Below are 16,765 nucleotides of genomic sequence, written 5' to 3'. Positions count from 1 at the left end.
GAAGTTACAGTAGGCGAATACATTAGAAAAACAATATTACATACTGTATGAACTTTTTAATGACAGTGTTTATAAAAATGTTGAACTGAGTGTTTTTAAAGCATGAAATTTCAACCTTTAATAACGATTACAGTAATGTAGCTCTAATTAGTTGCTTACTTGAGACTATTTTAAAATTCAAATGAAGTGTGTCTTATCACTAGATTTAAGTTGAAAAGCTTGGCCATAGCTTGAATATTGAAACGACTAAAATTTATAACAAACGATGTAATTTATTTTGACATGATTCGCTCGCTCGGAAAATAAAGGTATTTTTCCAGAAATGCCACAAAAGAGAGGGCACAATATTCTTTCTCTTCACTAAATTCTGTGAGATGTAGGTACATATGTTGATAAACCCGTGGTTTTAGTTTGCAGACATAAATATTTTCAATACCATATACAAATCGTTTAATACCTGCCTATATATTCTAACGCACTGTTATATCCTCACCCACTTGTCAATAATTACCAACATAACATGCGAGAGACCCAGAACGAATTACTGTAGGCTACTAGGGAGTGGTATTGCTCCTGGACCTCTCGAGTATTACGATGTATATTTGTAACAAGCAGACGGAGGGATACTACAGCAGTGCATGAGTCTAATTTACAGGTAGATATCAAACGATTTTTATGTTGAATGTATTATTGTTGCAAATTAATACCACGTATTTATCAGTATATAAATATCAAAGAAGCCAGTTAAGAAATAGAAAAGTGTGCCTTCTTTGATAAAACTTTCCTGAACAATTACTGGTAATTTAAATATACGTCCCTGTGTCAGAAATGGCGTAAGTACACGATGTATCTTACTCATACTATTTAGCTCTTCCTTCTCTACTAGAAAAGTAAGCCCTAAATTTGTCCCTAACGATAAATGATTCTACAGAATTATTCCCTTCAAACTTGGTTAGTGCTGTCAGATTTTCTGATCGCATAATATCCTCTTCCCTAATGCCAATGTTTGAACTTGAAGACCTTATCATACGTATTATGCAGACAGCAGCACGCAATTTATTAACATGTCTACAGTTTCTATGTTTATTGGAGTGAATAAAACTCTGAAAGTCTGGCTCATGATTCCAAATGCATTTTCCACAGTTCTTCATGTTCTGCATAGGCGACAGTTGAATTCGCATTTGTTTTCATCTTCTGTACATTGTGATTTTGGGTAAGGCCTCATTAGATATCGTAATAAATTAAATGCTTCATCATCCATAATTAAGTGAAGCAAAATTGTAGTTGTCCCAGGTAATCGCGAATCATCTAGGATCAATGATAGTATCATTTGTTTAATATTGGATTTCTGGTAAATGCCGCTGTCGTCCTCTTTCCCATACGATCCTACATCAATAGCAATAAACCTATATTTAGCATCAACCAATGCAAGCAGTGCTAGTGAGTGAAACTTTTTATAATTTAAGTACAAAGAGCCACAGTAATCAGGACACACAATACGACAGTGTTTACCGTCCATTGGTCCAATTATTTGGAGTCTCTGTCTATTGGTGTACATATATTTAATTCGATCATCATCTTCTTTCTCAAGAAGTAATACATACATTATCTTTTCATTACTTAAAGCTATTTTAGCAACTTGTAAATTTTCAAGTTCATTGTTAAACAGCTGGAGACAATCGATATTAATCTGCGATGTTCTCAATCGAATGATTATCGTTTCTTAGAGATCGATTATTCTCTGCAGCAGTGGTAGTCAGCACTCGCTGAAATGGGTAGAGTGCATGGAGGATAAGGAAATATGCCCCGTTGTGCACAAGGGATAGGGAGACAGCATACCCGCCAGCACCGCCAGCAACCACGAATGCACACTAGGGCAGTGTCTTGTCCGCGGGTAAGAGACGCTAGCCCGAGGGTCAGTGTTCTGATGATCGCTGCTCTACAAAAAAAGACGGTGATGTTCGCTGTAAAAGAAACACCTCAGCTGATGTTGTTCGGTCAGCGATGATCCCCAGCGTTGTACGTACGACGATCATCGACATAGCGGAACCAAAGCTTAAATCGACCAAACACCCCACTGTGCGGCGCCGGGGATTGACCTCGTGTCCCCCAGGTCAACGCACTGGGCGCTCTAACACTGAGTTACGCAGGCTCAATCCACAGCACCGGAGCGAATTTTTATCCGTTCGTATTTTATCTTAGTGGCCTTACTCCATGTTCGATATATAAACATTATATTAAGTCAACAGTCATTACACAAGGAGTGCACTCATTTGACTGGCTTGGTGGCCGGGACTTCACAGTACATATGCGCTGTTGGGCGACTGATCTACGTAAAGATTAACATTTTGGTCCTACAGAATTATCTGTTATGGTTACCACTCTTCTCCATTAATAATAATCAATGGTAAAGATTAACATTTTGGTCCTACAGAATTATCTGTTATGGTTACCACTCTTCTCCATTAATAACACCATTCTGCATTTCAAAACCTATTTTCTGTTGTTTTCAATCTGGTATGCGATTCTAAACGGATTTTTTGTGCTGAATTCGAAAATAATCTCCATTTTTCCCCATCACGTCAGGTTTTCAGACAATTCATGAATAACCAGAAATGAAATTGTAGCTTTGTGAAACGTCATAAAAATTAGTTTCGACAAGAATTTTGTGAGAATAGCTAGGCCACAATTTGTTGTTTGCCACTAATTAATCATTAATTAATATTAATTAATAATTATAAGCACTTTCATAACCTTACCTCGATATCGCACTTCAAATTTTCTCCTCTTTGACCTCCTCGCATGTTGTTCAGAGCAGTCCCTTTTTAACATACAGCAATAGTCCGCAATGTTTCCATTATGAAGCAAAACACCTTTAAGATTTTTCTGAGAAGAATCTATGAAGAACCTCCACTCTTTGGAATTATAGTTTATGTTATAAAATTTTAAGACAGCAAGGATGTCTTGGCAATAAACTAAATTTTCTTCTTCAGCAAAAAAAGGGACAAGTTCCTTCTCACGATGCCTGTACCATGAAAAATATGTATCATCAGCCAATACTTTCTTTTCTTTTAAACTAGAACCCAATAGTTCTGCTGATTCTTTAGGTAAATTTAAATCCCTCACTAAATCATTAACCTCATTTTGATTAAAACATCTATCATCGCTAGTATTGTCTGATTCATAAGTATGATCTACTGGAGATTCAGTTTCATTGCTACTGGATGCAGATGGCAATGTATCTGATTCAGAGTGTACCGGAATTGGAATATCAGGACCATGAGGTACGGGCCGAATGGCAGAGGGAATGTTAGGATATAGAATATCTTTCTTGTTTTTAGCAGTATATCCAGCTACCTTAACTACACAAAAATAACAATCGTCTCCATGATTTGTAGGTTCCCTCCAAATCATAGGATACCAAAGGACAATGATTTCCTTTTTCCATTTTTCCAGCACCTCAACTATTCAACACAACTACGACACACTTTATGGGGGCACCAGGATTTATCCTGGTCTCCTAACTTAATGCCAAAATATTGAAAGTAAGTATTCTTTACAAAAGCTGTTGTATTCTGTCTCTGTTTACCAACGTTTATGACCCACATATATAGCAAAACAAATTTCGATCATTTACACAACCATGTTTCGACATGTCTATGAAACAACACTATTAAGTCTTCTCGCAGAAAAAATGAGAACTCACACACTTCACTTTTACACGACAACCAACAACAGAAAACTGAACCTCTAATTTTAAAACAACTTTTAAAATGGGATAGGTTTATTATCTCAGTAAGGAAATCTGTAGCCACATAAGCTGGATTGCACTTCCAATATATATATATATATATATATATATATATATATATATATATATATATATATATATGGGGACCCTCTGTCATTTCTCTAATTCATTGTTAGTTTTAATAGCAATCTCTAAGAGTAAATATTTTCTTCATAATTTTTATGACCTGAGACACTAAACATTTCAACTTCCTGTTTATAGATAACGTTGGGTGCAGACAGATAAAAATCTCCAAGAATAAACAACGGATGTCTTAACCTCGATTCATTTTAAGGTGGAGGATACAATTTTGTACATCCCTCATGGGCGGATATAGTTAGTAGATTTTAATAAATATCAAATACGAACATAATTAAAATATGTTATGTCACATTTTATGTAATAAAGTTTAAATTATAAGCTGTCGTGCCTTTTTAACAAATGAAAAGCACACTGTAATATTACTATATTACGAAAAATATTGAAAACATAAAATTTTGAATTGTAAAAAATTCTGACGTGGTACGCGAAAACGGATTTCATTTTGCAATCAGTGTGAAATTGTGGTTCAGAAACGCTAATTTATTTCAAAACAACAAAATCCATGCAGAACGGTGATATTCAATGGTAACCATAACAGATAATTCCGTAGGACCAAAATGTTAATGTTTACGTAGATCAAATTTCTACTGATTTCAAGTATAACAATATCGTTATCGTGCACGCTCTACAGTTCTACACCTTACTGCGATTACAATATTGGTGAAGAAGAAATATCTGATTGGTGAACGTCACTGTGGATGTGATCAATATAATTATAAGTAATAGTTTAACTATTTTTATTGGAACTGAAATTTATGGTAGGATTATATAGTTGTATGCTTAGCCAGAAGTATGAAGACTGGAACCTCATAAGTGATAGGAATGTTGTGTGTATGTAGGCCTATGTATGTGTGCATGTGTGTATATGTGTATGTATGTATATATGTACTTACGTACGTACAGTTTCCCTAGAAAAGAATCAGACGATTGAATATTCCTAAGTCTCTCAGATGTAAGACATTGCGCATGATCGGAGACCAGAGAACTAACACACAAGATAACGAATATTGAGTTACTTAAATTCATGCTATTTGGTTTGTTACTAGCAATTTTCCGAAATTCACTTCGAAAATTGTAAAGATATAGTAATATGACGTAAATAATAGGTAAATATATACATAAATCGTGTAGTTAAAGCGATATTGGACTTTCATGACTAGATCGACACTCCGCACAGGAAGAAAAACTTTCGTGTCGTTTCAATAGCTCAGACGCTAAGACTTCTGCGTGTTGTGTAGAAGAGTGCGAGTTCGATTTTTAGTCTACACAACGATTTTCTTGCCTAATAACGTTAAAATAGCTAAATAACGTTGAAATAGAGTTTTACAAAGTCCTGAGATTAAGTGTTAATGATCGCAAACAATACAAAATTACAAATTATAATATTATAAACGTTAATCTAATGGATGCATTTACACCATTTATATAAACTAACAATTAGAAAGAAATTTAAAAAATATTCCTAAGCCACACAGACAAACTTTTCCAAAGGTTTAGAATCCTTAGGCCTATGCCAATTGTTGAGTAATTATTACAATATTTTATTAGAAGCTTTCCAAACTCTGTAAGAAATGCACTCGCACAAAACAATTTTTTGTTAAAAGTGTGGCTTTGGACTATTACATTCTCACCCCTTCAGTTTTTTTTAACTATTTTACCTACGTGTTTGCAATAGTGTTTAATTTAATGTGCATTCAATTTTATTCATGTTATGATTGAATGAAAAAGCATTGTTGCTGTTACTGACTGATTACTTACTTACTTACAAATGGCTTTTAAGAAACCCGGAGGTTCATTGCCGCCCTCGCATAAGACCGCCATCGATCCCTATCCTGCGCAAGATTAATCCAGTCTCTATCATCATATTTCACCTCCCTCAAATCCATTTTAATATTATCCTCCCACCTGTGTCTCGGCCTCCTCAAAAGTCTCTTCCCCTCTGCTCTCCCAACTAACACTCTAAATGCATTTCTGGATTCGCCCATACGTGCTACATGCCCTGCCCATCTCAAACGTCTGGATTTAATGTTCCTAATTATGTCAGGTGAAGAATACAACGCGTGCTGTTCTGCGTTGTGTAACTTTCTCCATTCTCCTGTAACTTCATCCCTCTTAGCTCCAAACATTTTCCTAAGAACCTTATTCTCAAACACCCTTAATCTCTGTTCCTCTCTCAAAGTGAGAGTCCAAGTCTCACAACCATAAAGAACAACTGGTAATATAACTGTTTTTTAAGTTCTACCTTTCAGATTTTTTGACAGCAGACTAGATGACAAAAGCTTCTGAACTGAATAATAACAGGCATTTCACATATTTATTCTGCGTTTAATTTCCTCCCGAGTGTCATTTATAATCGTTACTGTTGCTGCAAAATATTTGAATTTTTGCACTTCTAATCTCCAATTTTTGTTTCCATTTCGTACAATATTCTGGTCACGAGAAATAATCATATATTTGTCTTTCGGTAAACTTTTACCTTCATTAAATTACGAATTCGAAAGAGGAGGGACTGTCTATAGCAGGCCTGCAAGAAATGGCGCTCATTGAGCGCGGCCGCTCCTTCGGAGCGGGAGAGCCGTCTAACAGCTCGCCGGAAAGGTACGTCGGAATGACGTAAGCCTGCTATAGGTAGAGGATAGTCCACGCAGCTAAAGTGAGGATCACGTAAGTTCAGTTCCCAAACAGCAAATATTTCCGCCTTGTCAGTGTTGCCAACTGTTACCAGATATCACCACATGTAGTAAAATCACGATCCTATGTACTGAATGACTTCTTTACTCACCGTACTTTACCTTAATGTTGGAAGGTTATTCTAAATAGTTTCAATAATAATGAGAAATGTATTGCTATGTTCTATTCTTTTATTCCTTTACATTATTATTAGTATTAGCATTAATAGGTTTCAACAAAGTATAGTATATAATATTCAAGAATCAAATCTGTTCCAAGACCAATTAAATTATTGTCACTTCACTTCAAAGATTCCAGCGTACATATACTGTACTTCCTAAAGGTAGATAAATTAATAACCAATTGACTTTTGGTTGGAATTCGAATGAACTTCTGATTATCTTTTGAAATTAGTAAGGAAATGGATAATACAACTATGCTAAAACTGAAATAATAATAAATCAACTTACAAAAATAATTTTGGTCCTTAAAAGCCATAAGTAATTTCACTTCTAGATACCTTTTTAAAGATTTCATTTGTTTGTAAATTGCTTAATAATGCTACACTTACACTTATTATTTCTGCAACTCCACGTCTGTCATTGAAAAAATGTATGATACATAACTGTGAAGTCTCTTTTTGGCTCTTGTGTCCTAAATTTAAATAAGAAAAAGCAAATGATTCAAGAAATGTGAGCTGGTGAAAATTAAATACTCAATTAATAAAATAATTACTACCAAAAGAATATTTTATTAATTCTATACAAAAGATGGATTACACAGAACAGATGGCCAGAAATCATAGATTTATACACAACATACAGCATGAAACGATCATCAAAAAATGCTTTTTGTACACAATAACATCTTTCAAACGAAGTGAAATAGCCAATAAGTTCAATAAATATTATGCTAATAAGTAATAACTATAATTAATCATTATCTACAAGCTGTAAAAGGGAATAAAATAGTATATTGTTGAAATTAGGGGGTTATGGTTTATTACGTGTATTTATAATTTTAATTACTTTTTCTACATTTAATTATATTTTAATTTCTATTAGATTAGTTGGTGGTGTGGTTGTTAGTTTTATCTGTGTACGTCAGACTATTAAGGAAAAACTGAAAGAAATATTAAATCTACAATCTACTTTATATAACAATATTTAATCAAGAACTGAATATTACTATTAATTTAATAACATAAGACCCAAAACATCTCCAAGTCCAGACAATACACATGCTGATTTTCTTAAACATGTTGGCAAACAAGCAAACTCACTACTTTTATCTTGTAATCTCATCTAAAATGCAATATCTGTCTGGAGAAAATCTATCATAACATGAATTTTGAAAAGCAATTATTCAACTAATATCTTTTCGAGTTATCGACACATACCACTTACTAGTATGATAGCCAAAATTATGGAAGAGATGATTTCATAGATTGAATTGGTTCCTGGAATCTAGTAACTAACTTTCATTTTATTGGGTTGACTTTAGAGAATTGCATTCAACAAATGGACAGATTTTAAATTTTAGTCAAGATATTAAAGATATTTTAAACAGAAAAAAAAACAACTTAACAATTTTAATTTATTTTCAAGGATCATATGGCTCTGTAGATATAAATCACTTAAGAAATTGCAAACTTAGGGTGTCCACGATAAAGTGTTACACTGGGTCAGTGACTTGATTATTTGATTCATTGTCACAAATATGTAAATAGAGACAGATTCATCTGGGCTTCCCACATTGTTGTTTTCAGGAATACATTTTCCAATATTAATGTCGATGGTCTAACTAAAGAAATAGATCTTATGATAACCTCATCATTTGCTGATAATATGGTTGTCTAGAACAAAAAATCACAGTCCACAAATATTAATAAACTGAGCCAAAATCCCAACAGACTTTTTGACTCTACTTGGAGAACTCAAACTTGCTCAATTAAGGGAAACTTTACTAATAAAACACAATCCCAAGTTATTTCAAAATGAATAGTATATAAGTTAACTTTAACAGATGATGTTAAGAAATGTGATACTTCTCCAGACATTTTAAAAATCATTAGAAACGATAAATGATCTGGTCAGTGAGTGACTACATACAGTATTTTTTATAGATGGATCCTGTTTACCAAGCCATAGATGTAGTGGTGTTGTAGTACAATACCAGTATATTCCCTTTTACAGGGAATTATATTCAAACACTTGTTTGCCCCATTTTAACCGTGACAACGCTTTTTAGCTTTTTAAACATTCTGGTTATTGTATTGTGTTTGTGTTTAGTGAAAGATTTTAGATAAGGGCGCAAATAGCCATAGTAGCTGACGCGCCCTTTTTAAACGCCACTAAATAACTAACTAACTAACTTCAAACACTGACTAATTTTGATAGTGAAAATTTAGATACACTTTTAAGCTTACAAAATCTCCAGTATCGACTTTATAAATCTGAGAAGGCTGTCATACTATCAGATTCAAAATCAGATGTTCTTGCTGCAGTAATGGACGTAACAGCATGAAATCTCAATATTTTACAGTGTTTTAATATTTTAAGCAAAATGGTCGAATTACATCGACGACTGGTACTTCCGTGGATCCATGAACTTTATGGAGTGGGAGGTAATGAGGTAGCTGAAAGGTAGCAAAATTACTGTAAGGTTATCTATACCTGCATCTTACCACACTGTTAAAAGAATAACAAGATCAGAACATGACAATGTGGTAACAAAAATCGGAATGATTCTAAAGCAAATGAAAAAATTGCAATAGGCCATCCGGCGTCTGCTCCACGATGGAGGAAAATCCTCAGAAGAAACCAACTAATCAGACCAAATGGGGGATCCAAACTACCCTCGAGTGCAGCTCTGAATTTGCAGGCCAACGAGTCTACCGACTAAGCTACATTGGTGGCTCCACTAAAAATATGAAGTACATGGCACTCAGATTATTAAATTGACAAACCTAAACAATTATTCATCAGTTAAGCTATAAAATATAATACATAGCAAGCAAGTTAATTCAATTTAAAAGTATAAACAATTCAATCAGTTGAAATATACAGAAACTGATAATAAATATCATGCAAATTACTTCACATTACAAGCATAAACAATTCATCACTTGTGGTATACAGCCTACTATTTAATTTACAGCACATACAATTCATCAGTTAAGCTATAGACCTACAGTCTACTATTCAATTTACAGCATATATAATTCATCAATTAAGCGAAACAAAAATATAGTACAATACATAGTAAAAATAATACACCTAATTTAATAACTGAACTTCTATGAAAATCTACAGTGGCAGTACTCATATTATCACAGGCCATGATTGTCTCAAATATTTACAAAGAACTGATATTTCAGAATCTCCCCATGCCATTTCTGAAATCTCAATGAAGATATGGATCATTGTCTTGACTGTTTAACTTTACACAGCTTTCAATCATCTGGTTAAATATTGGAGTGCAAGATAACAAATGACATCAACTGCTGAACACTTGGTATCAATCAACCAACAACTTCATTACATTAAAGGGGAAAAAAAACTGAAAGAATTAATTGTATATAGACACAACACATAAGACAAGGCCGCTTCAGAACAGTAATTGGCAAGGCTCTGTTGTTTTAGGATTCTTATGTAGATTCAATTTCACCTGAAAGAAAAAAGTAGCATCTATAAGTAGTAGTAGTAGTAGTAGTAGTAAAGATAATAATAATAGTAATAATAATAATAATAATAATGACTGTAAAGTATGGAAATTAATATTGCAATGTAATATCAAAATGTGATTTCACACCATCAACTCTTATCATTTAGTACAACTCTTATCATTTAGTACAACAAATCTATTATATTCAGTTGCAATCACCAGTAGCTGTTCTTTCCTCCATTTTGTTGTTGGCTGATTTTTCACAAGTCTGCTATGATATGCAGCACTATCCATGACAATAACGCATTGCCCTAATGTTCTCAGGTCAACAACTGTGTTTGCACCCACTTCTCAACTACAGGGCTATTCATAGCACTATGGTAGTCCTGACTTTTCTTTCAATTGCATGAAAAAATTAAATCAGCACCTGCAATAAAAATTATACCTGGGCATATAATTACGTCACATGAATTCACAGCATTTAAATAAAGAAAATAAAACATAACATAACATAACATGACATGACATGAGATCCTCTTTGGTGAAAGGCTTTCCCACGTTTTTATTTAGTCACCAATTTTTATATTTTTGTACCCTGATTTAAAAAATTACTCTTGCCAAATTTATGTAAAATATAAATCAATATAACTTACCGAATATAAATCCACTTTTCGTTCCGGCATCTAATCTTCCACCCTCATTTGTTGGTCTATGAATAACACCATTCATGTCACTGGAAACTTCACCTGGTTTATTTCATGAATAAGTGGGTGATCATACTTAAAAAAACAGAGAGAGAAAAGCAATTCACATTGACACTCTAAGAGACACAAAAATTTTAAAGACAGGAAAACCGTTCAAGAATTTTATAACTAACCTCTAGTTATAATATGAAACTATTAATTGCAAAACATGTTGTTCCCACCTGAATTCATTACTAGTAGCCTATATTAATTGCAATTTCATATTCCACATAAGTGTTAATCTATTTGTTAGTAAAAAATTCAATCACTCAATGTCTCACAATACATTGAAATTTACCATTCATAAAAATCCAAGTCTCATCCAAGAATACTACGGGTTTAGGGTTCTCACGCTCCACATTTCTTATATATTCTCTTAAAAACGAATAACATCACTTTCTCATACATGTGTATAAGGATCCCCTTTGCTCCATAGAAATTTCATCTCTTTCAAAATTTTTTTCACCGATGATAAGGATACTCTAAATAAATATGTTTCATAATCATCATTCATATGTTCCAGAACTTTTGCTGCTGTTAGTACTTCCCCTGTAACAGTGAATGAAAATTATGCCATATTTTTATACATAGGCCTATGACTAATATCAGAATTACATTGCATAAATCAACACAATAATTCCTGTAACTTCCCTAACTTTATGTAACTTGTCATAAATAAATCTCGCAATTGCATCTTTCGTAAAATCATCAGCATCAGTCACTGGATGTTTACGTAGTCTATGTTTTCCTGGTGTCACGAGTGGGGTCCCCTTATGTGAATTTATCACTTTCGTGGCAGTAGTTAAGCCAAGCTGTAATAACAAACAATAACATAATACTTCTAAAAATTGTTATATCATAAAATTCATGCATAATACCAACATTTACAGCTATATGAATAGAAAATGATCAACATGTTAGGTTGGGTCTACGATAGGTTTAAGTAGGCTAATATTTAGGTAATTCTCCAGAAAAGCTACACCAAAGAAGGCATAATTTTATTTTGTTTAATTGATTTCTGTGATATTTACATAGTGATGAACACGTGCACAGCCACAAATACTTTCAGCACAAAAATCCTTTGACACTTACCTGTATATTCTAATGCATTGTTGTAGTCCCTCCCTCAAACTTGTTACTAATTACCAATATAACATGCGAGAGGTCCAGGACGAAGAGAAATGGTTAGTTTCCCAGTAGTGCGTCCTCGTCCTCTCGAGTGTTATATCTTAACAAGTACTTTGGGTGGGGTAGCTTTTCTGAAGAAACACCATATTTAATATTACTTAGACCAGTCATGAATAAATTATTCAGCCAGAGTCAACGTTCCTATGCTTTATAGAGTATGTTATATAGTTATTATATAAAACTGAATTATTTTTAAGCACCATAACAGGCCAACATTCATGTAATATTTTCTGCAATATCAAGTTAATAATTACAATATGACTTGTATTTTCTTCGGCCGATGTGGCATGTAAATTGTAATCTGAACGGTTAATTTAATACCAAAAGAGAAAACTGGAAATTTACTTTCGTGCTGTTTGATTACTTGTTCGTCTAATTTGTAAATGTATTTAAGCTATCACCTACTGCAGTATTACAGTATCTTAAATGTATTTAGTTTGGCAATATGAAAATCACTGACTTGATTAAACATTAGGCCTAACCTAAAAATTTGTTTTGTTTGACCACAATCATGAAATTATTAGTGCAAACTCCTAAAACTGAATACCACTTTGAAATGTATGCTTAAGAATACTTACTCCTAATAATTGTCCTATTCTGGTTGTAATTGCTGCCTCCGTTAGCATAATTCCTTCTTCATTATCTTCTTTCTTCAACTCATTATACACGTGAACTACAGATTTCTGAAGCGTACTCTGAATGCCACACATTTTCTTCCTTGGAGGAGTCACTGCAACACTATTTCATTTTTTTTGACATAGTAATAAAAATCTAAACACGAAAGAAATTCATTAAAATTTGAAATAATATTTCTATCCATTACCCACGTGCATTATCACGCCCAAGTATATTATATTCATTCGTACTTATCTGACTATTCTTGAATTATAACCACAACGCAACACATAACATAACTATTATGTATTAATATTAATACTAATATTAATTAATTATTAATAAGTTCGAATTTCACTATCTTCCAGTAACCGGCTGAGAAATCTAGTACAATTTTAATTTCATGGAACTCCAGTACCGGCAAATATTGTCGATATTTGCCTCAGCTGCCAACATACCGGTTACAAAATCACTACCATTTATAGTATTTGTCAGTATCGAAATTCGAAACGAAGTTGGCAAAAGAAAATTCAACCTTCAAACTAGAAAATCACCATAATCCACTAGCATTTGTAGTAATGGGGGAAAAATGGTTAGGTTTCACCCTTAGGGTATCAAGTTACCTGGTCTTCCCTATAACTGATGTAGTGTGTATTATCAGTAGCGATTTCACTTTGCCTATCTACGGCTACATAATGAAGGAATCTAAAAGACGGAAAAGTGATCATCAAGCAGATTCTTTCAATATTGGGTGGGAAAATACTTATTTTTTTCACAGCAGCTGGAGTCAATACTTATCTGCCACAAAAGTTTCAAAGAAATAGGAAAACATAATATAATGCGTTATTACTAGTTGACACATAGATACGATGGTATTGTTGGTGAAGATTGCAGTATAAAGGTTCAGGAATTGAAAGTTGTATTATTACATGAGATAGGGTACGTTAGAACTTACCAATCTTAAACAATTTAAATATCTCTCTTCAGGGAAAAGGCCAGTTCATTGTTGATATGTTGATTAAATTACGAGATTTCAGTCGTAAACTTGCACTTTTCGTAAGTCAGTTTCGGGAAGGTAGTATGGCTCACTTTCGAACGATAGAAACTGCTCGTGGTGAAGCCATGTTAAACGATTATGTGCAAATATTAATTGAAATTCAAAATGAATTTAATTCTAGGTTCCAAAATCTTATCTTAATTGAAAAGAAGTTTAAAGTTGTACTAAATTCCTTCAACACCAGTTGAAACAGTGTCATACAATTTACAGGTCGGCCTGTTTGGTGCAGTTGGTATAGTGCTGGCCTTCTATGCCCGAGGTTGCGGGTTCGATTCCGGACCAGGTCGATGACATTTAAGTGTGCTTAAATGCGACAGGCTCATGTCAGTAGATTTACTGGCATGTAAAAGAACTCCTGCGAGACAAAATTCCGGCACACAAGTAATAATAATAATAATAATAATAATAATAATAATAATAATAATAATTAGACTTCGTGGAATTGCCACGAGAATCGCAAGGTTTACTGCGCACGCGGTATAGACTGTATGAGAAGGCAGCGTGCAAACGATGGAGTATACCTCTGATGTAAACACTGAGCAGTATACTGCGGTTACAATACAACCTGTATCCTGTATTCAAGAAATATAATGAATGATCACTGAAGTAGCAAAATGTCTAAAAATGTAAATACACTATTATTTTGTAGTGAGATATATTAACTCTTAAAATTTAATGTAAGACACTCACATCATCCTTGAATATGTGCATTGGAGTGAACAGTTACGTACATTTTGAGCGACTGCAAAGTAATCTCCTCCGATGGTCATTTAAACAGTTTTTATTTTGGGGAAATGTACAGTTACCCTTAAAAGGAATGAGACGACTCTTAGTCGTCGGAAGTTAAACTTCTACAGCGCGGTTCACTCGATATCGACGTAACGATAAGTTTCATGACAATACAACAAGAATTGTTACAAGGACCACAACAAGGACAAGGACCAGAATAAGGATCACGAAGAAGACAGCCATTTAAGGCCACGATTTCACAACATAGCTCGGGTCACAAAATATCATTGCTTCTCTGTACCGAATGGCAAATGCCTGCTATCGGATCTACATTCTAGACTGCTGCTGTCACTGTCTTGTCTCGGTAGCTCATATAGTAGCGTGTCGGTTCCACTGCTTAACCGAAATGTTTCGTGTTCGATCCCAGGTAAAACTTTTTTTTATTGAGGTGTAATTAATTTCTTCAGAGTTCCTCGACTATCTAATTTGTCGAAAAATATGAATAATTTATGCCCAATTTCTGGGTCTTACAAGTGGGCTGAACCTCGTCAAAAAATAAATAAATAAATCTTACTTGGAAGTTAAAAGTATTCTTCCTCAAACAAAAATTATACGAAACAAAAAGAGACCTGTTAACTTAAAATCTTGTCCACATGCCATCAGCTTCTATTACAGTTCTAAGTCAGTCCGGCATGGATGTCACGAGATTGTGGAATAAGTTCTAATCCCCGGCGAGATCTTTCCAGGTGTCAACAAGTTGATCCCACAATTCGTCTCGATTTGGATGGCGTCGGTGGGCATAGGTGGTTATCCTTCTCTTTTTCAATTATGAAAGAGGGAAATAGAATACATTTGAATAGAAAAGTATAAAATTCAGATAATGCAATTAAAGCTATTCGGAATATTATTAAAGTTGAACTTGTAGATATCCTAAGAAAGAAAATATTTTTTCATTAAAACAAGTGATTATAAAGTAGAGGGTCCCAAATCTATTGAAAATTCTTTTAAAGTCTTATAGTATATAGTACAGAAATATTATTGACAACTTAAACATTCAATATATTTCAAAAGATACTGCAATTAGTTACTTAACAGATGCATTTAATAATTAGTATTAATATATGTAATCAGTCAATAACTGCAACAGTCCTTTTTCATTCAATCATAATATGAATAAAGTTGAAAGCACATTAAATTAAACACTATTGCAAACACGTAGATAAGATAATTAAAATCAACTGAAGGGGTGAGAATAAAATAATCCAAAGCCACACTTTTAACAAAAATTGTTTCGTGCGAGTGCATTTATTACACATTTGGAAAAGCTACTAACAAATTATTCTAATAATTACTCAACAAATGACATAGCCTAAGGACTCTAAACCTTTGTAAAAGTTTGTCTGTGTGGCTTAGGAATATTTGTTAGTTTCATTTTAATTGTTAGTTTTTAATATATGTGCATTTACATTGTATATGTGTGTATATAAATGCATTCATTAAATTAACGTTTAAAATATTATAACTTGTAATTTTGTATTGTCTGTGATCATTAACACTTAATCTGAGGACTTTGAAAAACTCTATTTCAACGTTACTTAGCTATTTCAACGTTATTTAGACAAAAAAAAATCGTTGATGTAGACTAAGAATCGAACTCGCTCTCTTCTACACAACACGCGGAAGTCTTAGCGTCTGAGCTATTGCAACGACACGAAAGTTTTCCGTTCTGTGCGGAGTATTAATCTAGTCATGAAGGTCCATTGTCGATTTAACTGCACGATTTAGGTATATATTTATCTTTTATTTACGTAATATTATATTTTTTGCAGTTTTTGAAGTGAATTTCGGAACGAAGCTAGTAACAAACCAAATAGCCTGTATCTAAGTAACTCAATATTCGTTATCTTGTGTATCAGTACTCTGGTCTCTGATCATGCGCAGTGTTTTACATCTGAGACTTAGGAATATTCAATCGTCTCATTATTTTCCAGGGAAACTGTACGTTCAACATCACACGATGTAATACGTACATAATTGAAGAACGGAAAGTCACTACTTTTTAGTACACCAACTTCAGATGTCTTGTCGTGACCTGATAGTACATCATTTATAATACGAAGTTGTGAATAGGCAGAATTTTTAGCAATAATGTTTCTCAACTTACATTTCACTTTTTCTGAAATTAATGAATTGTTATTTTGGATA

General features: G+C 33.5%; 1 protein-coding gene and 1 long non-coding RNA gene across 5 annotated transcripts in view; both read right to left on the bottom strand.

Moving 5' to 3' along the window:
- The window catches only part of LOC138707947 (uncharacterized), a 531,488-nt gene that overhangs the window by 53,285 nt on the left and 461,438 nt on the right, over positions 1-16,765 (bottom strand). The window lies entirely within an intron of this gene.
- LOC138707946 (uncharacterized) lies at positions 6,857-11,791 on the bottom strand. The gene is made up of 4 exons (XR_011334470.1): positions 11,270-11,791; positions 10,882-11,007; positions 10,448-10,655; positions 6,857-10,231 (listed from the first exon to the last, which is right to left on the bottom strand). It is a non-coding gene; the product is annotated as an uncharacterized lncRNA (long non-coding RNA).

The sequence above is a fragment of the Periplaneta americana genome, chromosome 10 (assembly GCF_040183065.1).
Source record: "Periplaneta americana isolate PAMFEO1 chromosome 10, P.americana_PAMFEO1_priV1, whole genome shotgun sequence".
Taxonomy (NCBI): domain Eukaryota; kingdom Metazoa; phylum Arthropoda; class Insecta; order Blattodea; family Blattidae; genus Periplaneta; species Periplaneta americana.
The sequence above is the reverse complement of the archived record's forward strand: the minus strand, read 5'-3'. Positions and strand labels throughout refer to the sequence as shown.